General features: G+C 39.9%; 1 protein-coding gene and 1 long non-coding RNA gene across 3 annotated transcripts in view; one reads left to right on the forward strand and one right to left on the reverse strand.

Moving 5' to 3' along the window:
• Positions 1-292: 292 nt before the first annotated feature.
• Positions 293-9,434, reverse strand: LOC117436517 (uncharacterized). The gene is made up of 2 exons (XR_004549858.1): positions 9,269-9,434; positions 293-1,955 (listed from the first exon to the last, which is right to left on the reverse strand). It is a non-coding gene; the product is annotated as an uncharacterized lncRNA (long non-coding RNA).
• Positions 9,435-9,595: 161 nt separating this feature from the next.
• CTNNA2 (catenin alpha 2) overlaps positions 9,596-26,848 on the forward strand; it is a 499,450-nt gene continuing 482,197 nt past the window's right edge. For both annotated transcript variants that reach the window (XM_034064746.1, XM_034064747.1), the window contains exon 1: positions 9,596-9,681. The gene's annotated coding sequence lies outside the window, so the exon portion shown is untranslated. The remainder of the gene's footprint in view (positions 9,682-26,848) is intronic.

The raw sequence follows: 26,848 nt of genomic DNA on the forward strand, positions 1-26,848 counted from the left end.
TAATTATTACTTGCACTATTACCTAAAACTTACAGTGGTCCAGCAGCACCAATGTTATATGAGTTCCTTCTGTAAGATGTTATCAGTGAAGTCTGTACAATAGATCTGTGCTATTTTTATGTCTGTACCTTTGAGAATTCTTGTTTACAAAGGACAAGATGCAATTCCCTGTATCCACTTAAGATGTCACGTGAAATTGTGCTACTGGAACAAAAACCAGACCTGTTAATATTTTCATGCAGTGGCTCATATCTACACCATTGACTTTCATTTCAGGAACCACTAGAAACAGTTTAGCCAATGTTAAGTGTCATTTATTTTTCAGTCACTCATTATACAGAGCAGTAAACAAAGTCAATTAAACTAACAATACTGTATCCAATGACATGACTCATTTATAATACTAAAGCTATGTTCTCATGGGTTTACGATGATGCAGATGGAAGTTAGAGCATTTGAAATTAGTCTTCATCCTGACTTTGACAAATACTGAAAATGAAGGCATTAAAAAATGCCAAGGAAACTTTCTCAAAAGGAAAGATTTCTGTTTTGACATAAATTGCTTCATCTTGACATATTTATAATACAAAACACAGATAAAATAGAAAGATTTGTAGGAACTGTCATAGCAACCTGTTTTGATTTCATTTGCCAAAACTCTGTTATGGAAAATAACTCATTTTTAGAGTGCATTTTATGTAGTCTGCATGAACAAATCATGAAATGGAATGGATCCTAGTATCCTGGCTGAGGAATCCAGATTAGAATAGTGATAGGTGTATTCCCTCTACAACATATTATTGCATGTCCTAAGATCATTATAGTTCACTAGACATTCCTTCAATATTTCTGAGCTAGTTCATTCATTTAATGAAAAAGCATTTATCTATTTTCTTTCTTTCTTTCTTTAAGGGATGTCTCATTCAGCTGTAATTCAAATATGAAGAATGCATTGAAAAAGTAAATAGTCCTGCAGTGTCCTTCCCATCTGAAGTGTGCTTCATGTAAGGTATGTAAGGCCTTGATGTAACTCCTGACCCCATCGATCAAGAGGTGCAAGCATTTTCAGAAGTAATAATCTGCATGATTCAATTTGAATGTGCAGAGTATTTTTGATGTTGAAATCAAGATTTTTTACCTAAATGTGGCATGTTAAATTTTACATGGACTATTCTTTTCACGCTTCTCTTATGTCTGTCACTATTGATAGGTCCATTTTGTGGATCAAATCTGTGGATTTTCAGAATGTCATTTTATTTCTGGTTGAAACTACATCCATCTCCAAACTGGAAGTGGATGAACCTGTTGATAGATAACTGTCTGCCTTCATAAGCCTATGTGATTGTTCACACTGGTCATGACAAGCAAACACAGAAAGGAATTTTTTATATCAACTGGAAATGAAAAGTGAGGACAGGGCAAAGGGGTGTGAAATACTCCAGGACTATTGCTTATGACTTATTAATGTGTTCATATATTGTATGAACACATTATACTGTAATGTATACTGTAGATACTGTAGATGATGAAAGATTTCTTGGTTGAAATACACGATCTTTAGCAGGAAAAAAAGTTTGACCCTTCTTAAAAAAGGTATTAACAAGACTCTATAAATTAGGTCACAAGGTCCATTAAGATACAAGAAAATTTCAGCCTGCAACAGATTGGTCACCACCAGTAGTGGCTCTGGTCATCAGCTTTCCATTGCTTAATTTTGTTCTTGATTTTTCCTCTTCTTTTTTTACTTACAGCTGCTGTTCCTTCAGAAATATCAACTTTCTGTTATTTTCATGATTCATGAAGGCCTGAAGGGAAAGACCAGAACCATCCATAACCTTTTCATTTGTGACGCAGCCTACTAACAACTTCATTACCTTTCTTCAGGCCATGCTTTAGTTAAAAGTCTTTAGTGCATTTTAAAAGATGTGAATGGAAAGATGCTTCATCTTGGGCTTCTGTCAACAGAAAAAAAAAAAGAAATTAGGAATTTTACATACTTCAAGATGTGGGAGATAATTTCTGTAAACATTATTATGTCTCAAACAAAACTTGATTGTATCTCATCATGACTCTGTGCCCACAAGATGGAAAATGAATTTAAGTGATTGCATTTCTTCTGACAAAAACAATGTTTAGCAGGTAATATATCACAAGTGTCTGTTTTATGCCCTACTTAAGCACAGACAATCTTTAATATAGTGCAAACTGTAAATTATAAACAGAAGGAAAGGTTAATAAAAAGAAAAGCAAGCTTCTGCAGCTAGTTTCCTCTGGATTACCAAGATGCAATGTCAGATACGGATATTCCCAGTCATGTTTTGTCTACTAAAAGTCACAGAAAGGCAACAGGAGTTTGTATAATAAGGCCTGAGAAAGGATCAGAATTTAGCCCTATACTTGCAAATGACATTTCAGAAAAGCACTATGATTCAGTGGAGGAATTCATCAATTTTCACATGGATGAGCGAGGACCAGACAGTTTTCCATCCCACCTCGTATGTATAGAAAGCAAACAGCATGTAATAATTGAAAAAGCAGAAGGATGAAGACCACTGTTTCCCTGAAGTGAAGCAAAACCATTGGCTGTTTTCTTTAACAGAGGAATACTTAATGAACTGCATTTGGAGCCCTGACAGCACAAAAACACCTTCTGTTCCTATGACTGAAAATCTCTAAGAGTCTTACTTTGTGATAGTTATTAGCATCCGGATATTAATCTTTCTCCCTAAACCTTCCTGTGGTTAGGAAAAGAAAGGCATTCCAGAGACAGAGCAGTAATAGAAGACAAGTTTATGTAGTACTGCAAAGGCATGAGCCAAAAATATATCCTGCAGTTTTTAATTTGTGCATCTTCTGCAGGGTTCCTGTACTACCTCCTGTCCCTTCTCTCACACTCTCAGCCCAGCTCCCTCCTTTGGTTTCTCACTCACTTGCCTTGTTCTTCCCGCTCACCAAGACATAAACTAAACATATACTCTGTGAACATATGAGCTACATTATCTTACAGCTTGCAACATAATTGTTTCCCTCTAATAAGTTTCAGTCACTGAAATACACAATGTTCTGGCATTGTGTAGGATTCACAGTCATGGACAGATTTCCTGTTGTTTTGATGCTGTGTGCAAACATAAGAAAATTGAGGTTGTTTTCCAGGAAGCTAACAACAGCAGCAGCACAAGACATGAAGTATTTGCAAACAACAGATGGGAAACAGCTAGAAGGTGGTGGTCCACATGGAAATCAGCACTCACTGCTTAAGAGCTGCTTATCTGATCAAGATTGCTGTAGGAGAGAAGAGCTTTAAGATATAAATCCCAAGTTTTCCAATGCAAGTATAATTAAGAAAACAGATGTAGAGGCAGTGAGGCAGCTTTAAAGAAGTCAAGTGAGTTACTCAAGGAGGCTTGGGAAAGAGCTGAGAATTTATTTTTCTGAGTCTCAATTTATAAATCTTATAAATGTGTGAGATTCTATCACATTTGAATCGAATATTCCACAGTTTGTAGCACATTCTCTGAGCATATGTGAGATTTAAAAGCCCTTCTTTCTCTAGCCCCCTTTCAAAATACAGAGGTGAAATAAACCTACCACACATTGCCCTTGTTGCAATTAAAGGATGACAGATCATAAAATCACAGCATGGTTTAGGTTGGAAGGGACCTTAAAGCTCATCCAGCTCCAGCCCCGTACCACGGGCAGGGACCCCTTCCACTGGAGCAGCTGCTCCAAGCCCCTGTGTCCAACCTGGCCTTGAACCCTGCCAGGGATGGGGCAGCCACAGCTTCTCTGGGCACCCTGTGCCAGCACCTCAGCACCCTCACAGGTAAGGACTTCTGCCTAAGACCTAGTCTAAATTTACCCTCTAAAGGCCTCCACAAACACACCCCCTTCCCTGCTAATAGGTGGCATCAACTGTATTTCCAACTTTTAACAAAATTTAGAGTACATTTCCATGGTTTTGAGAAGAAACCAGTTAAGGAAAAGCCCTTATAAAAGTCTGCTATGAAGATCATTAATCTAGTGAACATCAGTCTGACAACAGCAAAGAGCAGGTGTCTTTTTTGTGTTTCTGTTGTGTTTTTGAAGTCAGCTTTCTGAAAGAAGTGAAGGGAGTAGCCCCATTCTCTCAGTATAAAGAAGTGGATTGAAAAAAAACCCTGTGTTTTCTTCAAAACAGACTGCATCTGCTATGTGCCTTTTAGCTGCTTCAGAGATACAAGTCAGGGTACATCCCTGGATGCTCTGACTCGCAGACGCTTTTGAGCCAGAGAAAACAGTCAAAAGGTGTGACAGAGGGCATGGCAGGCAGAAGACTCTTCATGTCAGAACCCACCTTGCATATGACTCCTTATACAATACCCAATTTAAATGACCTGCTGGCTGTGAAGGTTTTGTTGTTGCTTACCGTGCTGCTTACACTCATATCTAGCACAGAAGTGCCTCATTGCAGAGAAGCAGCAAGAATTATTTGCAACCCACTGCTCAAGCAAATGTGCTAAAAATGAGATACCTAAAACAAAATACAGGTCTCTAAAATACCTATGTAAAAGGTACCCAAGTATGTTCAGGGACAGTGAATGATTTTAGTCAATCTCTGTATATTTATGTTCACTCAGTGAATAAAGTTTGAGAGATAATGTTTTATTAATACAAGGCACCGAAATATCTTTCAGAATGGCATGACAATCTCTCTTCAGCATAGGCAGTGAACTATCTACTTTAAAGAAACAGTTGGTTTGTCTTTAAAGATAACTGAGCCTAAAAGAAGCTTAAAGTATTCTAGGTTCCACCTGCAGCTTTCAAAGTGTGCTTGAGTTGCCTAAGATACAGATCCTCCTCAATTTCTCTCCTTTAGATAAGTTAACTGATTATTTCTGTTAAAACCCTGCTAGTTTTAGCTTTTCTATTATCAGAAATACTTGTCAATAAAGCACAAATAGGAACAGGGGATCAGGTTTAAGTAGTGAAAGAAACAAAGTCTACCTAGACACAAAGAGATATTGAGGTAGTAACAGTGAAAATAAGAACTCAAAAAAGTTCATATTCTTGAAGCAAACAATAGAGACCATTTTTAGCAATAATCTCTGTTCTGCCTGAGAAAAGCTGAGCAGAAGGTGTGGAGGGGTGTTTTTTGTGTGTGTGTGTATGCAGACCCAGTGCTTTGACAATATGCTGGAATAAGGGGGGTAATTCCTGCTGTGGTACTTTCTTGAGAACTAGATGTAAAGATAAAGGCATACTTTGTAATACTTCAGGGCATGGACTAACCTATTTTAAGACTGAAAACATGTCAAATAGTAAGTCTTACTGAATAATTTGGTATTGAAGAGTATTTGAATGCTTGGAAAAGAGAAAAAAAATTGAGAAAAAGAACTAAATGACATGACAGATATAGGAAAAGCTTAAATGCCCAGCAATTAAGACAAATGTGTGTGTGGGGGGAGGGGGGAAGGATAAATTGATTGTTATGTTAGAAAAAAGAAGAAAGAAAAAAAGCTGGAATTAACATTAAGCTATAATACTGTGATTATATATATAAATTTGCTCAGTTTAATTTTAGATCTACCCTAGGTGTAAATTCCTTTGTATGCTGGAGAATGTAAAAAACCCTAGATTATCAACTCCACTATCCAAAAAGAACTTTTTCAGAGAACACATGTATTTGTATGGAGAACACTTGTATCCACAGCTATTGCAATAGTAGGTAACAAGTTACTGTTTGATTGCTACAGATTCAAACAGCACACAGATGAAAATTACTTCCAGTACGTTACATTATGGCAAGGTACCTGCTATCTAATGTTGCCATAAAATGAAATAAAAAGGCTACAAAGATACTTGATTTAAAAAATCAAGTTCAGATCTGACAAGGTATCAGTAAACAGGTCACTATTTGAAAACTGGGACTACCAGGTGCTGAAATTTGCTATGTGATACCCTTGGAACCAAAAATCTGTCTATATAACCACAGGTGCCAACATGCAGTTCCTTAAGCAGAGGAACTTAAAACCCTTTTGATTTCTGTTCCTTTTTATCCAAAGGATCACACAGCTTTGAGTTCTTTAAAAGCAGCAAAGAGCACTGCACTTAGAGGACCTAAATGCTCATTCTGCCATGCAGTCTCCACAATGTAAATACTGCACATTGTCTACTACCTTCTGGTTGACCACACCACTTCTAGGTCCTGCATTAACACCTTTCAACAATAAGACTACTCATTTCCTGATGATCTTTTATATAGAAAAGGCGTACTACACCTACATGGGGTGACAGGACAATTAGATTGTTTTTGTGTCATAGTGGACTAAGGCTGTGGGATGCTGCTTCAAGAATCTCAACTCTTCCAGGACCTTAGTCCATGTGTATTTATGTGTCTCCAAGGGTGTGATCCCCTCTGAACTTCCTACTTCAATCAGCTGCACTCTTAGTAAAAGCTAAAGTGAAGGTAACTGTATCCAACTAGTTACTCTTTGAGTAACTATTGCAGAACTCAACACGAAGATCGTAGTGAAAGCTAAAGATTAAATGGCCAACAGAGACCAGTCTCACTGATGAATGTGAAACATGGACTCTTTGTATTTTTTCCTTTGGTTTTTGCCCTAATCATTCTTATTTTCAATGCACATGCTTAATATTTGGGTTCTGTTTTGTGACAGGCAGTTCCACAGCCTGCACAGAACTTAAAAAAACACCCACCCATGTTTCACTTAAGCAGAATGGTCTTTTTGCCTTTTTTGCTGATCAAAGTGCCCAATATTTCTGATGCTTAGGTGATGTCTATTTTCTACATGTATCTGAATGGTGGCAGTTGCAAGAGTGTTTTAGGAACAGTCAGTTGACCTCCCTTGGCTGGTGAGAGCCACATTAGTTTACAGTGCAGCTTAGCATCTTATCTTGGTTTTAGTAAACAGTGGTAACAAGTTCAGTTTTCCTCTTTTCCTTTGAGACAATTAGCAGTGATAAAAAATAAGGGTAGTTTTAAAAACTGGTTAATAACCTAAAGGAAAGAAATATCTGAACAATAGACAAAGCCCTATTTCAGGACCATGAAAGAAATATAACTTCATACAGTTCTTCCAGATTTTCAGATTTCTTCATAGCATTCTGTCAGAGCTCTCAGCAACAGCCCAGCAATCCATGGCTTCCATCTTAGATAAAGTAATCTGGACTAGGCAGGTAATCTGATTTGTTTGTTAAATTGACACACTTTAAACAGAAACACTCATAGAAAGCTGCATGGTATTTGAAAGGCATGTAGATCTGGCACTGGAGGACATGATTTAGTGGTGGACTTTGCAGCATTTGGTTAACGATTGGACTCCATGATCTTAAAGGTCTTTATTTCCAACCTGGGTGATTTTGTTATCTTATAATACTTTTGTTATCTTATGAGTCCTTTGGTTTGAATTTATAAGAGATGTATTTGCAGCTTAGGGAAGAAGTTGTATAATTCTTCATAATCATGCTTATTTACTACTTGTGGTTCTTATATATACACCATAGCTCATGCTCATTTTTGTCAAATGCTTGGAGAAGCCTAGCTGACTTCCAGTTGATGGTGTAATGCACTGTGATAAAGGAGTAGGTAATTCACTATGTTCTGCTTGGGAACCTTCCTTGTTTCCATTAATTTCCACAATAGACTAGCCAGTTACAACAAAGAAGTACCAGCAATCCAAGACATGGAACAGAAATGAAGGCAAGAAACCAAAGGTCTGTAAGTAAAGGTTTCCTAACATCACATGGCTCCATTCAATAGCATAGGAAAGACGATATCTAGAAAACTAATTTGCTGCAACCTGAAAGCCAATGAAGACAAACTAAATGCCTTGTCTGCCTTACAGCAGTGAGTTACACATCATCATAAAGGGGAGGTCAGCCTAGTACGATCTCTGTTTACATATGCAGAATAGGTAATGTTTCAGTCCTAATTGATATCACGGGGTTAAAATAATTCAAAGTATTTCTGTATACTACTGACTGTGACTACTTATATGTCATATGGCTGTACATGATGAATCCAACCACATTTAAATTTGTATTTAAATAAGCTCTCGTCTAAGAAATGTTTTCCCCTACTTCAAACTCTCCCTTAGACTCCCTTGTTGTGCCTTTATAGGGGCAATTAAGGCTCCAATTCAGCTCCTTTCCTCATTTATTCATTGCAAAAATGAATACAGAGCCTGATTATATTTTTTGTCAGGCTGGGGAAGAGAGAATAAAAAGACTGTCAGTTACTGCCTCTACTTGAGGCCTCATAGATACCTGTACTACTCACATCATTCCCTTACAGGCTGAAGCAGGGAAACTGTTTTGGCAAGTTCCCTCCAAGCCTAAAACAGGCAGCAAAAGGTAAAAACGCTGAAGGACTCATCATCCTCCCCTCCTTGTTGGCTCCAAGTTTACGTAGAAGCTGGGGAAGCAGATGGATTCCACAAGAAGTGTGTGGAACAACGGCACATCAGTGGGATCACACTGCCTCAAAACAGCAAAGTCCCTTCAACAACACCTACTGCACAGGGATTCTTCACCAGCAGGGCTTGCGGGACTCCAGGCTCGGCGATTCTGGAGCAGGAGGGTGGCAGCCTGTTCCCCCCCACAAAGGAAACAGCAGAAGGTGCTGCAGCATAGCAAAAACCTTTATGCTTGGTTAAGATTAGCAAAGAAAAGCGCAATGCTTCTCAGAGAGGGACAAAACCTTGCATTTGGTGCAGAAAAGAAAGCCACAAGCAAAGTTGATGTAGCTTAAGAGGAGAACCGAAGTTCTTGGAGTCAGTCCTGATGGTACTCATACATCAATCACCTTCCCCCGGCGGAGCATCTGAAGCAGCACAAGAGATGATGGACGAGAATAAAGCCCCATGAGCTCCCCCGAGCTCTTTGTCCATCAGTCCCTTCTATCACAGCCTCCAGTGCCGGTCCCCAGCGGAGCCCCCACAGCCGGGCGCGGCCTTCCCGCACCCACCCTCGGTCTCCTCCGCGTTACCACCCGCGCACTCCACGGGCACCGAACCGCACTGACGGGATGCGCGATACCCCCATCCCTCCCCTGGGGCCCCTTTCCAGAGCCCCATAGACCCCGCTCACCAGAAGCACCCTCACCTCACCTCGGCCCGGCTCTCCACCTGCCGCCGGCCATACCACAGGTCTACCTCCGAGCCTTCCCCCGCCCTACACCGCAGCCCTCTCCCTTCCGGTCCCTCGGGCGCATCCTGCCAGCCCCCCTCCCCTCCCTTCACACCCCCGGTAACGCCGTCTCCATACTCACAGCAACTGCGCATCGAGGCGGCCAGCACTCGGCCTGCAGACCGGCCGAGCCGGGGCCGGCAGCGGCAACAAGGCCTCCCCTCACTCGCCACCCCCTCAGCGGGCAGCCCCCTGCTCCCCGCTCCCGGCCCGGGGGTTGCCGGTGGCGCAGGCGCGCTGCCTCCTCCTCCCCTAGTGGCTGCCGCTGGGAGGCCGGCGGCCGCGGCGGCAGCGCCCGGGTCCCCTCAGAGCGGCTCGGGCCGGCGGAGGGAGGCGGGCGGCGAGGGCGGGGAGGCGGGTGCCGGGGCCGGGCGCTGTGTGAGGGAGCCGAGCCGCGCAGCCAGCCCGTCAGTGACCGGCGCTGCTGGGGAGGAGGAGGAGGAGGAGGCGGTGGCGGCGGCGAGAGCTTCTCCTACCCCCACCCACCGAGCCGAGGTGAGGCCAGGGCAAAGCATCCTCCTTTCTTCCCCTCATCCCTTCCTCCCTTTCATCCTCCCACCCCCCTTCTCCCCGAGCGCCTTCCTTTCATCCTTCTTTCCTTATCCTACTTCCCCCTTATCTCGTCTTCTCCTCATCCTTCCTTGCGCTTCCTGGTCCTCCGTTTCTTTCTTCTCTCCTTAGCCACCTTTCTCCACTCCTCCCCATCCCCCAGACTCCTTCTCCCCGTGCACATATTTTGCACCCACCAGAAATAATGATCATGCTGCCTTTTCTTCCCCCTATCCTTTCCTTTCCTTTAAATGCAATTTGAATTCTTGCTCGGTAAAAGCGACAGAGTCTGTCACAGAGATAATCCTTCTCCTTTAAAGAATGGATTTGAATTAATGGTCATTTTGTTGGTGTGTGTATTATGGGAAGAGGGGGATTAGACGTAGGGAAGAAAAGAAAGGGTCAGAGGTGTGGTGTTTCACTTATTCACCTATTTGCCTAGCATCACTTCGAGGTGAAACCTAGCTCTGTGTTATTTTAAGTCATTTTTTGATTGTTTTACATTATTCTCCTTTCTTTAGGCATCAGATGTTTCTTCCTCCCTTTTCTCCATCCACTGTGTCTCTGTAATTTACAGTGGCTGCTGCTGCTCTGATTGCTTGATGGCAGTGAAGGGGCGCGGGGCTCTGCGGTGGGGAGGGGGTGCCGGAGAAAGCAGCTTCCTCTATCCCTTCCCTTTAGGCCTCTTGCAGGGGCTAGGACCTCTTAACCACCTTCATCACATCCCACCCAAAACGTGCCAGCTCGCAACCAAGGATTCGCTCTGGTGGCAACGAGCTAAAGTTTAAAACGTGGCTTTATCTTTTCCCTGGGGATGGTGAAAAGCTGCATGGATGTTGGCTGAGAGGTGGTGGCCAAAGGGTCTCATTGTGTGATGTCTGGAGTGGAAGTTTTGCTATGGATGTGGTGGTGGGGAGCGGTGTCGCTGGTGCAAGAACTCCCCGGCTGCCTTGCCCATTGGGAGCTGGTGTTGTGGGTGCTATGGGGAACATCCATGTGCCTTCAGTTTGGGAAAGTAACTTTTCCATCTTTACAACAGGGTGTAGTGTGAGGAGTAGGTGGCACGCACCTGCTTCTCCATAGGTTGCAAGGGTGAGTGCACTCCCTTGTGTCTCGCCCGTTGTGTGTGGTGCCTGTTTCCTTTTTAAGGTGATGCTCCGTCAGTTGAAATGATCAGTTGGTGGCTGTGTTTCTCCCTTCATCGGTTGTGTGGTGGCAGAATGTTTATTGGATTGTTAGCGTGCTTCAGATGCTGTCAGCCTCTTTAAGCTTCCGTTTGCTGAATTAGAAGTTTTTTCACACTTTATCGGGATAGATATGCTCCAAAACCCCTGTTATTTTAGAAATCTATGGACACCACAGCAGCCAATGCTACAGCAAAACTCTATTAGCCTGAATAATACCAGACCACACGTTATGCATTATTTTGGCATGCATTCTTTAAGAAATGTTGATTCTGTTCACTTGTCAAGATTGCAGTGAATGCTGTGTGCTTGGGAGTGTGAAACAGATAAGTAGCATCCATAGGGGTAGTCTCAAATGATGTTGCTGATGCGAACAACGGCTTTTGCTGGCTTTGTGTCTACTACAATACTGCTGGTTTTCCCTTTTACCTACAGCATCTATGATTGATATCATGTATTGTGCCAGGCTTTTTATACTCCAGGTCAAACAGAATTCTTTCTAGAGGAGAAAAAGTATGGATGTAAAGGATGAACTTTTGCACTCAATTGTGTAAATCACTGTTTACAGCTGTACCACCTCAGCTGTGTATGAGATGGCTGTAATTCCATTAATGGCTATGCTGATGACAAAAGTCTCAATGGGAAAGCTCCAGTGTCACTTGAGCCCTTAAAAGGAAATGCAACCCTAATTTATGGAGATTTCTTTTAATATTAGTGCTGAGCATGTACGGTGCTACCGAAATGCCTTTGAACACTGGAAACCAAGAGTATTCATAGCCTGAGACTTTAAAGCCAAAGGAAGCAATTAGATCTGCTGCTCTGACCCTTGACTATTACAGCCAGTTGGATTTTATTCAATTACTTTTGAGTGCAGGAACTTGCATTTGGCTGAAATGTATTTTCCAGAAAAATTGGAATTTTGATCGGAAGACAGTAAGAGGTAGAGAATCTGTGGTTTATTAAGTTATTTGGCTTCAGCTTCCAGTCACTGGCTAATGGTGTGCTTTCCTCCACTATGCTGAAGAACTCAAAGTATTTTCTTACTGTGGAGGTATTTATTTGCTGTAACTCAGTATCCCCTTTCTTTTTTGTGTTTGGAAAAAAAGAAAGGGGGAAGTAAAATTCTTTATATTATCACTGCATGCATCTTCCTCACAACTCCATTTCTGTGTTGTTTTTTTTCCCCTGAATCCACTTTTTCAGTGTTTTTGTGAAAACGTGAGCTGAGTACAGCCTGGTTTAAATATTATCCCTGTGGTGTTACTCTGCTGTTTCTACATAGCATTTCCATATGACACCTCCACCTGCAACACTGTGTTTTGATGTCAGTTTCACTGGGTATGCTCACTGGGGCAGTTTATCATTCCGTAGTCTAGTATGTGGTTCTTGGTTGTAGCTTTATAACTTTGTACATGGCTTTTTTAAAGCATGCTTGCTTTCTTAACATAGGTTGAAGACACCAAGCTGGTCACTTTTTGTAAATGATTTACCTTCCTTATGTAGCATTCTGTCTATTTATACTTTGTGCAAGTTTTGTCACAGTTGATTGTGTAGACTTACAAATGATTGGAAAGCTGTTTCATGAGAGTGGGTCCACTTTTGGGGAACTCTGTGTTAATCTGTGTTATGTTGTGATGTGTTCTTCTTTAAAGCAGCTTTTTGTTTTTTTCATTTTGAGATGTCATTTAACCATTTCTTTACCTGCTTAACTGGTGCTATTTGGCCATCAGGCTGTTACAGAACACCACATCGAGTGCCATGGAAGTTTATACATCCATAGTGGTATTTTTACCAATTGGAAATAGCAATTGTATCAAAGAATAAAACCACATTCTTTAAAGAAGATCGATGTTCATTGATTTTTCTTCCTACTATTTGCTACATAGCTCTGATGTATCTGTTGAATTGCATATATTTTTTCTTAAATTGTTGTTCTGCTCAGGACTGCCATCCTTACAACCTTCCAATGGCTGTAAACATTGATTCAATACTCTTTTACAGTGCAGTTGTAACATGAGTGTTCATTGCAACTGAATTGCTTCTGTGAGAACCCTCTACTATGATCTTTGGTCCTTCTGACCATGAATGTTTATTGCAAATTAATGTTGTTTTAATGTTGTACTTGGACTGAAGAAGTAATTAATCATTCTCATGAGGTACCAGCAAACTATCCCACTTCTTTACAAATGCTGAATTACTTATTGAATGTTTCTGCCCTTTTGAACTGTTGGTGTAGATCCAAGTCCCTGTTTAGCCCACCTGTGTGAGGTCTGTGATTTCTTTTGTTCCTATAAATCCCTGTCTGTTTTCTTTCTTTCTTGTTGCCAAGAGATATCATCATCTCCTCCTATCAATTTTTTACTCTTACTGTGTCAGTAAGTGTGGAATTTGTTACCCTTTAATACTTTTCTTTTTGTTATGTATGGCTTTTTACTTCTAATAGCAGTATTTATTGAAATCCATTCTGTTACCAGATTGTAGTAGTTATGACAATGCCTTCTAGGTATTACATGCTCTCTGAACACACCACTGTGAGATCTGTTCCCTGTGTACAGTGACAGTACCATACAATTTATTACATTTCAGAGCAGAGGAGGCTTTTGCTTTTAATATAGCATGTTTCAGGGGTTGGCTAAAGAAAACGAAACTCTATTTATGTTCTCCAGGCATGTTCATAGGCAGTACACAGCATAGGACATACTTTGGTTTTAGGTATAATACCAAATGGTAGTGGGATTATGAAGGGCAAGTATATAGATATAAATAATACAATATGTAGTTGAAAGTAGGAAGGGCACGGATACGGAATTAAAGAGTAACAGCATTAACCTGATAGTAATTTAAGTAGCACACTTGGCTCATAACTGGAGTTCTTGTGACTCAGGTCTGTTGAAATTCTTCACTGAAAGGTAATTATTGAGGTAAGATGCAAGAAGAAGATATTAAAAGAACAGAATGGGGGGTGTGTGTGAAGGTAAAAGTGACCAAATGACAGTTTTATTTCAGCAGCTGAGCTAAAAGCTGATACTTGACTAAAACAAACGTGTTTATTTTGTATAAACATAACATTTGTGAGGATAAACTTTCTTGAGGGATTAGATAAATAGTAAAGTGTATCAGTTGACCAGTGAGAACTTTCCCAAGGCATGGCTTCCAACACAGCAGGCTCCAGCAGGAAGCAGAAGTGGCTGAGATTCTAGTTCCTCTGGAGCTCCCTTAGTGATGGATAAGATCCTCCAGCTGTATCAACAACACTGTGAACCTGGCTGTGATCAAAGTCTAGTGTGCCTTGAGCATTGCTGGAAACTAAAAGGACAAAAGTATTTAAGACTACTGTAACGAATGAGGTGAAGACATGGCAGCAAAGAACAGAAACAGGGTTTTGGCATATTAAAAGAAGTGATTAATAACAAAGTTATTCTTATATTCCAGCTTCTTATTGTCTGTTGGGCATTCATAAAACATCTATATGTATCTTGAAGAGTGATAAAATTCTTGTGTCAAGTTTTCAGCTGCGAAGGCTCAGCACTCTACTCACGTAAATGGATTTTGTCTCAGGTTTCTGGATAAAAGCTCTACATCTCAGTTTTCTAATTAGTTTCCTCAGTATCATACCTGGCTTGTTGAGAGAGTACTATGATATTCAGCTCCAAAATATGGTTGTATACATGATGGCATTCTTGGAAGTGTTCAAACAGTAAGATAGGTGGAAGTCATTTACATAACCCTAAATCATCTGCTCTAGAAAATGAAATTGTGAGCATCACTTGTGATCTCTTGTTGAGAGCGTTACCAGTAAAGTTGGTTGAAAGTCAGGATTTTTGTTTTGGAATCATATTTTCAATTGGATTGGAACAATCTGGTGAAGTTTAAAATTTCCAGCAAAATTATAGAATCGTAGAATCATAGAATAGTTAGGATTGGAAAGGACCTCGAAAACTGTTTTCCCAAGTAGGAATATCTCTGCATCCCACCAATCCCTCATCTCTCCAGATTGTGTTTCAAATGTCATGCCCTTGATGAGACAAAGACTTTTGGCTTTATAGGGCTCAGAAGGAAGCTTTTCAATAGCTTTTCATCAGTTGTGTCGAGAAAACACACCTTTCTTTGAAGTACTTTAATTCTGCTGAATCAGCATTTTCTGACAGCAAGGTGTTGGATGTTCTTTCTCTTTGGAATACTTTTGGCTAGCTATGCTCTTCAGTCGCATCACCCCTTGCATTAGTATTCTGGTACTGAAAATAAGAGAGAAACATTTTCAGCACTGCTGCAGAGACTGCCCAAGTTTTCAGGCTTCCTAAGTAATGAGAATTACTCGCTTAAGTGAAGCTGAATCCTGTAACAGTAAGAACATCTCACAGGGTTTTCATCTGAGCGGTAGAAAAAACCCAGTAGATTTTGCGGTTATACAAAAGGCTCTTTGCATTCAGAGTATTTTAAAGCTGTTTTCATGGCTATTCCAATCTGTTGTTGTCACTGGTGTTACAATAATTAGTATGTGACATTTCTTTCGCCTATGCACGTGTCCTTTTCTCTGAAGTGATGTATTTTAAATAGAAGTATATGGTACATTATGCTTAAAGTAGGCAAGAATATTAGAACAGAAGACAATTTGAATGTAAATGGAACTCAAGCTCTGCGTATACTTTTATAAGCAGAAAGTGGAAATGGCTTTGGTCAAGTTAGGCTCACATTGCCCAGGTGACCTGTGCAAGTGGGGCTTAAGCTTTTAAATTACTTAAAGCTTCTTGTAAATGGATTAATCAGTTTGCTCTTTGCTACAACTGATCAACTTTAATTTTTAATGCTCCATTATTTGCTAACAAAACCTTTACACTCCATTGTATCTATCTTTATGGAAATTCTCCATTAAAGACAATCCAGCACAGCAGGGGCAACTAAGTCTCTCCATTCTCTAATTTTCACTTATAAGAAATGGATTCTATGATTCTATGATTTTATGATTCATTGGAAATGTTTTATTCCTTATATTTTAAGTAGAAAAACTGTGGCCATCCTGTGCGGAGCTGAGAATCACTTTTAGCAGTTCTGTAAATCTTTTCAACAACAAAAACAAACTCTGAAAAGCCTTTTCCTAAAGATTTAACTTTGAAAAGTTATGAAATTATTAATATTATAAAGTAAAAATATGGTTACAAAATTTTAGCAAGCACTGATTTTATTTCTCTTGTAGCATCATAATTTTAGTAGCAATAGTTGTGTCCTTTCCAGAGGAACCACATTAACAAACATGAATAAAAGCTCTTGAAAAGAGGCATAAAAATTATTTGCAGTTCTAACTTGCTGCAATAATCTGAGGCAGGCATATTTATCTGATGAGATAATTTTTGCTCTTTTGCTGTCTCTGGAAAAAACATTTTGTTGTTTGCTTCTTGGTGTAGTAAAAGATCCTCTTTAAAGTTCTTCTCTAAATTTAGAGTTGCTGTAGAGATTTCTGTGAGTAAATAGCACTAAGTAAATGAATGGATGTAAATAAATAGAGAATAGGTGTGATGTGCTTTGTGATTAAATATTGTCTTTCTTGAATGCTTATTTAAGTCTCTCTGGTATAAAATATGATCAGCTGTGATAAGTTCCCAATGGTTAGTTCTTGAGGGGTGCTCACATCAGTACCATTACGTGTCCCCGCGATGCAATTTTGCCTCTGTAAGCAAGATGGAGCTAATGCATGGAGGTGAAATTTGTTGTGTGATAGAACATCTGCTTGGTTTTTTATATAGAAGAGGCATAATACATGTTTCCTATTGGGATGACTCAATCTCATGATAAAACTCTTAGAAGCAAAACCTGCAGTTGCTTTAACATGGGCCACCATATTTATTGAGCACATTTGAATACAGAACCCAATTACTTTCTTTTCATTCCTGTATCTCTGCAAAAAAAGGTATGATGAAAATCATTATTTCAGTTTTTACCAAAATAGAACAGGATGTATTCTTGTATTGTGTCAGAATATTTGAGTAAAATAAATTGTCTTATGTGCTTGATTTTGATAAGAGGATTTATCAGAACACATTCTAAATGGTTACCTGATGGTTACATATGTTGACTTCTTAGATAAAAGACTGTTCAGCCCTTTGAGAAAAGGCATAAAATAGATAACAGCTACAATCTGCAGTGAGAAGAATCCAGAGTAAGTAGGAGAATAGTTCTTCTATTTGTAAAATACAGGAAATTCTGTTCTTGCAATTAAAATCCACAGGTGAATCTTTAAAATGAAGTTACAGAATTGCAAAGAAATGACTGCCATTTGTTACCAGTTAGAAAGAAACAATTGCCATTTGTTACCCAGCAATGGTTTTGATTGGGGTCAATGTGAGAGAGACTCATGTATTTTTATGGCAGTGTGTGAACTCATTTCTAGTTCTTAGACAAATAGTCTTGAGTGCGTACTATAATCAAGTCAGAAATGCAAATTCAGAATTACAGCTGCTTAGTCTAATTTTAAACATATCTATTATCTCTGTAATCTACATTCCCAGTGCTTAGATGCTACGTAGAAATACTTCTAAGAAAAAGAAATTGTCAGGAAGTCCATGAATGAAGGAGGATGAGGCTGTGTAAGGATAGAATAGGAATAAATAGAATCAAACAAATACTCCAGTCGACTGGGAACAGTAGTCAGAGGCCTCAGCAGTATGCAAAGCTATCACTTGCCCATGCTTTCCCTAGAATGCAGGCTGATTTCATTCACTTGACAAAATGTTTTGGACTTTTGGACTTGCTAAATAGTGTTTCTGGGTCACATCTGATATCTGGCAAGAACAGGAACATTTAAAACTGTTGCTATCTTACGATTTAATTTTACTTGCGTAGCTTAGGGAGAATTCAGTGCACGGCTACCACAGCCGTACTGAATCCCTGGGTGCTTTAATCTGCTCTTGAACACTAAAAAGTTTTTGGATGACTCTCATCCTTGAAAACCTGTTTTCCTGTACACTCCAATTCGAACCCTTGTGTTCAGGCCTGACCCTAGGGAATACTGGGTCAGTGGAAGGCAGGGCAATGAACTTTATAGGTGCTTCCTAGGTGCTAAAGGGCAGCTGGGATATGAGTCCTGAGCATCGTCTTCTACTTATGCTCAAACATTATATGAATTTTATTATTCCTCTGCATGCTTTCCTCATCTTTTAAATAACTGAATAGGTTTCCACAGTGTTTTTTACAGCCTAACAAATATATTTTGGCTTGCCTTGTGCTAATTCTGTATTTGCTACCAACAGGATTTTTGTTTCCAAATTCAGCCCAAGAACCAGAAATTATATTGGATGCCTATGATCAATACTTACCTTTAGTTGACAGGGCAAGATATAACACTTTATTATTAATTTTTATTATATTTAATTAAGACTTCCTTCATGTGATCAGAGAAACCCTTCAGCTCAGATGCTTGAGAGTCTCACTTTGGTTTGACAGATCCTTCCAAACTTGGTTGCATCTGAAGGATGGAGTAATCTTATCTTTATTTTAATTGCTTTATGGCTTTTGGGTTCACGAGAATGATGCTGAGATGCACTGACAACATGAGTGTGTTCAGGTCTTCTGTCAGCGTAATGAGTTTATTTCTGCTGGGTGCTGACAGGCAGCCAAAAGAAACAAACAAAAAAAGATTACACAGCCCAAGAACAGCTTCTTGGCTGATTTTCCATAAAAAGATCAGTCAGGAGGAAGGGGAAGCACTAGAGTTGACTATTTATTTATTTTTAAATCAGTTTTCCTTAATGATGTAAAGATTGGGATCTCTTCTTTTAGCCTTCTCTGCTCCATAAAAGTGTCAGAGACAACGTGAGGTCTGTTCGGTTGCTGGGATATCCCAAACAAAGATTTGTTGTATGCAAGGATGCTGCAGACGTAAGGACTTGTGGTGGCTAAAGCCTTTCCCGAGCAACCCTTGGGAGATAATCAACAATAATACCTCTGCTATGAAGACAGGCTGAGAGTTGGGGTTGTTCAGCCTGGAGAAGAGGATGCTCTGGGGAGACCTTAGAGCAGAGCCAGTGTCTAAAGGGGCTACAGGAAACTTGGAGAGGGGCTTTGGACAAGGGCCTGTAGGGACAGGCCAAGGGGAATGGCTTGAACCTACCCAAGAGAGGGGAGACTGAGCTGAGCTCTTAGGCAGAAGCTGTTCCCTGGGAGGGTGCTGAGGCGCTGGCACAGGGTGCCCAGAGAAGCTATGGCTGCCCCATCCCTGGCAGTGTTCAAGGCCAGGTTGGACACAGGGGCTTGGAGCAGCTGCTCCAGTGGAAGGGGTCCCTGCCCGTGGCAGGGGTTGGAACTGGATATTTAAGGTCCCTTCCAACCCAAGCCATTCAATGATTCTATGAATACAGCATTTCTTGAAACAGAGTGAGAGCTGGTCTCTGTAATGATTAATGCATGGGCAGGTCAGAACAATTTGTATTTAGTTACAGAAAAGGAACAGCTTCTAAGAAAAAACTGAGAGCCAGAATCCCCAGATAAATAAGATACTTAATTTTAAACACTTCAGGTGTTCTTGGAGTTAGTGGTGTGCCCTGGGCAGTTTTTACCTGGATCTCCATGATTTGGAGTGACCATGCACACTCAGCTCTTGGCTATGGTTTGGATGTTTCTCTTGCCTTGCTGTTCTTGATTAAGAAGGTTTTTTTCATTGGGGTGAAACCAAGATCATGTAAGTGAGGAAATAATTTTGAAATCACTCTTTAAAAATGCATTTGTAATAAATTCCACCTAACTTTAATTCAAAATGTCTAACAGTGCTTAGAACTAAAGTTGCCTGTTGGCTATTCCAGCTCAGGTGGAGGAAACAGAGGCAAAGCACAGCTGCAGTGGGAAAGGTGAGTTGCAATAAGACTTGTAATAGCTTTGAGTACTTAGAGCTCCTTTAAATAAGAGGAAATTATGTAAATAATAAAAAAACCCACTACTGTGTCTTGAGCAGATGAGCTTCCTTTATGTATTAGAGATAAAAAAAGAGCACTCATGATGAATCTTAGCTCTGGTGTTCACATAATAGTCCTTCTGCAGCAAATTAAGTGCCTCAAATCGGAGATATTAATTAAGTGCCTCGAATCTGAAATTTCTGCAATCTCAAGAAATGTGTAAAACATGAGAAAGACATCACAGTGACCAAATAGATTTATTTTACCAGGGGCCTCTTCTAGCATTGCAGATGGGTTTCTGGGTGTTATAGCTAAGGGACTGGTTTGGTTATTCAGATTCTGCAAGATTAAATCCTTGATCCCTTCAAATTAATGGCAGATTTTTCATTAATGTTGCAGAGCTCTTACCCAACACTTCTGGACCTAGCTTTGCCTTTGGCTGTGGACTGCATCTCTGTCTTCTAAGTGTGGCAGGAGCCAGACCCGTGTAGTGTTACAATGATACATAATACATTGCTTAAATCTCTGAGAAATTCAAATGTTTATCTGCTTCACTTTATAGAGGTTTTCTTCTGAAGTGAGAAACTCATTCTATTGTTTGGGCCAGTTGAACAAACCGTTACAGATGGACTTAGTTACCTACACCCAAGCTCACAGCACACTCTTGTACAGACTTATAGTGCTAAACTTGCTCTTCAGTTAGTTACAGGAACCACAACTCACAATTAGACTTTAATGTGGCGAGGTACATTAAATAATGATGAAGTTTGGTGAGGGTACTGACATTTCAGAGATCCTTTATGTAAGTGGAAATAGGGAGAATTATGAAGGTTGTCTTTAAAGTATGTTGTGGATGCTTGTATCTTATATGCAGAATATCCTGTATAAAGAATATAATATTTGTTGTGGGCTCATATTTCTAAATAAAGAGAGTACCATGGAAACTATTACAAGATGAGATGCAAGATATATCATAGAATCATGGAATGGTTTGGATTGGAAGGGACCTTAAAGCTCATCCAGCTCCAACTCCTGCCACGGGCAGGGACCCCTTCCATTGGAGCAGCTGCTCCAAGCCCCTGTGTCCAACCTGGCTTTGAACACTGCCAGGGATGGGGCAGAGCCACAGCTTCTCTGGGCACCCTGTGCCAGCGCCTCAGCACCCTCACAGGGAAGAACTTGTGCCTAGGAGCTCATCTCAATCTCCCCTCTGGCAGGTTAAAGTCATTCCCCTTTTCCTGTCATTTCAAGGGTGGTGATCATAGTCAGTAGGTTAGAAATGTTTCATTTATTTCTCCAAGGAAATCTTTGTCTCTGAAGAACAGCTATTGCATTTTCAATTTTGGATCCCACTAAATAAACGAGATGAACTTGAGGAAGGCTTGTAATCACTGAAGATGTCTTCTGTCACAATAGCGATACAGCCATGTGCAGTCCTTGCACATGTTTAATTGCCATTGAAGAATGCTGGGTTTTTAGACATATTTATCTTCTCATTTGAAAGCAGAAAACAAAAAGCCCACCACATTTTACTTCTGTTGAAGAAAATATTTGTTTATTGTCATTCCTAAACTTCACTCCAAATGTAAGTCCAAAAAGATGTCTCTATATTTCTAAATGTTTTAATCAAAATTATGTGTTGGCAATATTTTTAAAGTTAAAAACATTTGAATGTGTTTAATTGAGTTTTGCAGAATACTGTGGCAGAGACAAAAACCAGACAACCTTATTTTTATTATCATAAATTATGTATGTTTTGGGTGATTTCCAGATATCTTATGTGTGAACATAATGAACAGTTCCACTGCTGAAATATTTTATACTCAGCTATGTTCTTAAGCCAAAGCTCTTAAAGAGCTGTATTTCTGGGAAAACTGTTAGCAAATGCTTATCGCTGTAGTGAGGCCTCAGTAAAATGTAATCTGTTATTCCTTGGGCTTTATTTCAAGGGAACTGAATGTAAGGGAGATGCTTTTTTGCTTTACGCTTACTAACAGTTGCTACAGTCCAATATTTGCTGTCCTGTCGCTATTTTTAGCAGTGCTTTTTGTGGTGAAGCCTTGTGATTTCATTAACGGTTATTTTAAAACTGAAAAAACCTGACAGAGGGCTAAATAGAAAATAATTCTATTTCTCATGTAGATAAGCCTAGAAAGGCAAGAATAAGAATCAGGTTGGCCTCTCCTCCATGCTTCAGAAGTCTCCCGCGTGGATTTATGAACCTTTGGGAAATGGGCCATGTTATCTTCAATTTTGTGAATAATTAACATTCTCTGTGTGATTATTTTTATCCAAAGTATGTTTCTAGATTAATTTATGGATAATAATAGTTGTAGTTCTTAAGGGTCTTTTTTGTTGGTTTTGTCTTTATTTCTCGCACAGGGGAGTAAGATGTTATCCCATGAGCTGCTTGCTTTGCAAAGCCATGCATTGAATGAGGGAGTTAAACACTTTTCACAGACTTTGAACTTGTGTTGTATTGTGATAACCCTTAAAACCCAAACATGTATCTTATATGTTAACTCCACCTACAGCTGCCAGAAGTTATCTTAAGAGAGCTTTTTTGTCGCTCATAACATCAGAACACAGGGTTGGGTTTGTCCTTGGAATTAAGCAGCAATGATTAAATTACACATGCTGTCACGATCCTTTTTTCCCTGCATAAAGAACTATATGGTGACCTTATGTTGACACTATAGAGAATGTGTGCTTTGATAGCTGCATTTGAGATCTGCCCATGAAGTTTAAACCAGAGGCACTTGTTCTACAACACTAGCTTTGTTTTTTGGGGTTATCACCCTTGCACCTGGGCCTTCACTACCTTAGGTGCCATGTGGTAGTACTTAATCTCCTCGTATCCATTTGATGTGATCTGCTTAATATAAGAAACCAAGCCCGTGCTACATTTATTTTTAAGTGAAGAGGGGAAAAAATGGCTTTCTCTGGAATTATGACTATGAGCTGTTTATTACCACAAGCTGTGCATTTTATTTTCTTTTAGTTAGAAAGCAGTGATTTGTCTGAATTTTTTGGAGTGGTTTTTAAGTGAATAATGATATAAGAGCCTTCTTACTTGAGGCTTCTTACAAATATAGTTATTTATATGAGGAAAAACTGTTCAAGTGTGGATTATTTATGCAGGGGAGAAAACTGGCTCTGGATTGATATAATTTTTCTTTCCCATCTTCTCTGAACTAATTTGTTTTCTTTGCACAGTGAGCTCTCAATATGTTTGCAACTTTGTTTTAGACACTTAGGAGCTCCTTGCACCATTTCCCTCGATAAAGTGATCCGGTTCAAACCTCGCCTTCTGTTCTTCAAGGCAAACTTTGTTCCCTCGTGGCTTCAAAGAAGTGTTATGGCCTTTCCCCTTTCATTTTTAGCAGACCTGGTTTCATCATACATTTTAAAAGTAGAACTAAGGGGCTTTTTTCTTGATCTAGTGGCATGTTCTTTTCTTAATTTTAGTCTTTTTTTTATCCTCTGCAACAATTGAGAGATGCATGAGGTGATTGACTGCACTTTTGCTCCTGCTCTTTTGATTTCACTTTTGATGCTAGTCCCCACCTAAGACGGTCCAGTCTATGCCTGGAGCCTGGTCTCAGCCCCCTATGTGAACCGTGATGTGAATCCATGCTGTTTAGCAACCAGATTGCTCCAAGACTGTAAATTCTGCCACTGGGAATGTGCTGGCATTGGCAAAAGGAGCATCCAAGCAGCTTTCCCAAAGCATTGTTAATTATTGACTGCGAACATAAAGAGAAGATGTGGAGGATTTTATATCACTGAAGAGCTCTCCCACCTAGAGCCAAGAATGACCTATTTCTTTTTTTTAGATACGCCAGCAGGATCTGCCTGTAAAGTTTCTAAGCAACAGCTCCCTGTCCTCTGGAAAGAATGTTGCTCTTTATCCATGACTCCTGGCTTTTATAGCCCTTCTACCCAAATCACTGCCTTGGATTAGGCGGAGGTTGGAGCAGTCTTGTCAGCAGTGATAGCTCTCTGTTTTTTCTAGTAGCAGCCACTTACAGTTCACTGAGGTGTGTTTGAAATTAAATCACTGTCTGCTTTGTTGTTGGTTTCCCAACAGCTTTGCTGGCACGGTCCAGCACTGTGAATTATTTCCATGGAGCTTCATAAACATTTTGTGATGATTAAAGAACCCCTGTTTCTACTATTTCCATTTAAATCCCAGAGGTGACAAACAAGAAACAGCTAAATAATTTTAATTGGCTTTTTTAATGATCAATTGGTTTAACAGATTTTAAGGCCAAAAAATGAGGTTTTTCCCACTGCACAGCAGGTCCCTTTCTTCAGCAAGAGTTGTGTGGCATCTGTCTCAAAGACTGGGCTATTTTGAAGGCAAAGAAAAGGAGAGCGCTTTGTGATCAGCTTTTTATTACCTGGGAACCTGTAGCTCAAGTGACCAGTTTTCTGAGACTTACCTGCATTAAGCAGTGTTGAACAGTTTGAATCTTGAGATCAAGCAGGCACAACTACCCCATGAGCTAATCTTTTCTATGTTAATATAGTGGTAAATGGTGGGGGGGGAAAGTAGAGAGAGAATAATCTCACTGGACATTTTAAGCCCTTGTGATCAATTTTAAACAGAAGTTACCTGAAAACAGCAGTCATTTTATTTCAGGCAAAGATCCATAAAAGATGAAGTTTAGAAAAACAGTTTTTAAAGAGATATTTGTCTGGTTTGTTTTACTACTAGAATCTGTTAAAATTGTGATAACCTGTGGGCTGTGGAGATCAGGTACGTGGTTCAGGCTATCAGAACTTAAAGTAGTCATAAATGTCAAGTGTTATGTCTTACAGCTGCGCTACCATGTCTTGCCTTACCTGAGACTGCTTTTGAGGTGGGGTAGCACAGATCTTGTGGAAAACAGGTTTTAGACCAAAGGACATTGGTATAAGGTAATGAATTCATTTAGTAAGAGGTGGATAAGAGTCAGCAGGAATCTGTCTCCCATTCCATTCCAAGCATCTGTAGAAAATCAGCCTTCCAGAAAATATGGTGGAAGTTACTTACAGGAAAAGTTTGAATTTTACCTTACAAATTCCATGTTCCCATTTGCGAGTTGGTTTTGCCAACTCTGTGAGCCAGCAGATGAAAACTTTCAGTTCCTGGAATACTTGTGAGGAAGAAGAGTAGTCTCATTGCTTACCGCAGGATGATAGGACCTACATAAGCATATTGTTCATTTTAATTAGTTTTAATTTGCTCTCTCTTATCTGCTACTGTTAGAGTTGACTAATATCTCTAGTGTGAAAAACAGTCTTACTGCTTTTAGTAACAATACCTAAAGAGAAGGCCTGTGGATGCTGGAATTGGTTAGGTTTGAGTAATAGTTACAATTGATAATATAGGCCTGTGGCTTGATTTAAGGGAATCCTAGAGCTTATTTCTTCTCCATAAGAGGTAAAATTATAGGTCTTTGTCTGAGTGCTTTTGAGAAAAGCAGAGAACTGTGTCTATGTTTCCTCTGTTACTGCAAGAAGCTGCTTTGTTTCTTACAACTGTCTGCATTTCCTTTGTTTCATTTGAAATCAGAGATTGCTGCTATGTACAGACCAGGGAGTTCAAAAGTAATTGAGGCATTTTTCTGGCTTGCATTAAGAAACAAAAATGAGGAGAAGGAATTTTGACTTATGAAAGAGAGAGGTTAGATGCTATTATGTGCAACTGGGAAACACAACAAGAAAGGCAGTTTAAAATACCTGTATGTTTAAAAAGCTAACATTAAAGAAGTGTTGAGTTAGAAGACATGAAACATGAGCTTTTGAGAAACTTTCTATGGAAAGGGCAATAAAACTAAGATTTGTGACTCTTATTTTTTAAGGTGGCTTCCTATCAAATAACATAAACTAGACTGGGATGAAAGGCTTAGAGTGAATTCTGGTTTTTACTGTTTTCAGCAGTCTCACCTTCTCCATTACATTTTGGCCAAGAGTAGTGTATTGTTATGAAATTCAGACTAAGAGTAAGCTGTGGTGGCTTTGTTTCTTTCACTTCATTCCTAACATAAATGAAAGGGTAATCTCAGTCAATCACTATCAAAAACCGGTTGATATTTCCCCCTAGATTGGATAATTTCTCTTTCACGTAGTAATAATTCCTCATTTCTCTGTTACTCTGCGAGTAATCCCAATAAAAGTACGTCTTTGTTACTAAATATTCTACTGCATAAATATTCCTTTCTGTACACGTAGACTTCTTCCATCTTTTGCAAGCTCTGAGTTTATAAAACACCCTCCCTTGTCATAAGCAAACTATTGTAGCTCTATTTCCTGCATATATTAACAAAATGTTTGAAGACTGAAGGGAGTGAACATGCAGTGAGTCATCTGTTGAGAATAAAACCTGATATATTTGTGAATGAAATCCGGCTTTGTGAAGTAGAGCGTGTAGTTTGCTATTATTATGTTTTGGTTTGTGGTTTTGGTGGGTTTTTTTTGGTATATTTTAGCTTTTCACAGATGTGCATGTTAGGAAAGTTTTAATTAGACTTGGGAAGTGCTGTCTTGCACATTTATAAATCTGCAAATATCGGGATGAACTGGATTTAAACAACTTTCCTATGACTGTAATTCTTCACTGTGATGGTGCTGAGGGTCTGGCACAGGGTGCCCAGAGAAGCTGTGGCTGCCCCATCCCTGGCAGTGCTCAAGGCCAGGTTGGACACAGGGGCTTGGAGCAACCTGGTCTAGTGGAAGGTGTCCCTGCTCGTGGCAGGGGTTGGAGCTGGATGAGCTTTAAAGTCCCTTCCAACACAAACCAGTCTGGGATTCTGGTTCTATGACTAGGAAAATCTGCCTAAGAGGTTGAGAATAAATTTTGGAGGTGGATCCATTGACACTGTTCAAGGGACTTTGATTTCTAAACCTAAACACAAACACTGGGATGCCTAAGAAGTTTGAACTGAGCACCAAAAGCTTAATCATAGAATAGTTAGGGTTGGAAAGGACCTTAAGATCATCCAGTTCCAACCCCCTTGCCATGGGCAGGGACACCTCACACTAAACCATATCACCCAAGGC

Source organism: Melopsittacus undulatus, chromosome 7 (assembly GCF_012275295.1).
Source record: "Melopsittacus undulatus isolate bMelUnd1 chromosome 7, bMelUnd1.mat.Z, whole genome shotgun sequence".
Lineage (NCBI taxonomy): Eukaryota > Metazoa > Chordata > Aves > Psittaciformes > Psittaculidae > Melopsittacus > Melopsittacus undulatus.